We start from the raw sequence: 509 nt of genomic DNA, 5'->3' as shown, positions 1-509 counted from the left end.
TCAAATTCTATGTAAGGTTTCATTTGGGGCCCTCTATTTGCGGTGAAAAATCAGTCCCCGCCCCCCCCCCCTGCAAAATTCACAAAAAAAAAGGGAAAATTTTTTTGTCCAAATTTTAAAGCTTACCAACATGATCTCTCAAATTTGTTTTAAATAATGATTATTACCTAATACCCAAGCACATATACGAATGCACACTCTCTGTGTGTTACATAAATTCGCATATCCTGCCTCAACGTGTGTAAACATAATACACTATTGCTAATGTTACATATCTCTTAACTATCTGCCATTGTAGTTTCAATATGATAGACATGAAATTACCTGTAACGAATGGGCTTTGACCTTGTACACACGTAGTTAAAACAAACACTGTACTGACCTATTAATGGGAATATTCTGGTTGAACATTGTGTTATCTGATGCTCACGGAAAAGGTACTCACTTTTTACTTCGTGCTGACCTCTTCTTGGGTTTCATGCTGTGTCGATATGTATGCGGGGCGGTTG

The sequence above is a fragment of the Penaeus monodon genome, chromosome 20 (assembly GCF_015228065.2).
Source record: "Penaeus monodon isolate SGIC_2016 chromosome 20, NSTDA_Pmon_1, whole genome shotgun sequence".
NCBI classification, from domain to species: domain Eukaryota; kingdom Metazoa; phylum Arthropoda; class Malacostraca; order Decapoda; family Penaeidae; genus Penaeus; species Penaeus monodon.
This window is presented reverse-complemented; position numbering follows the sequence as displayed.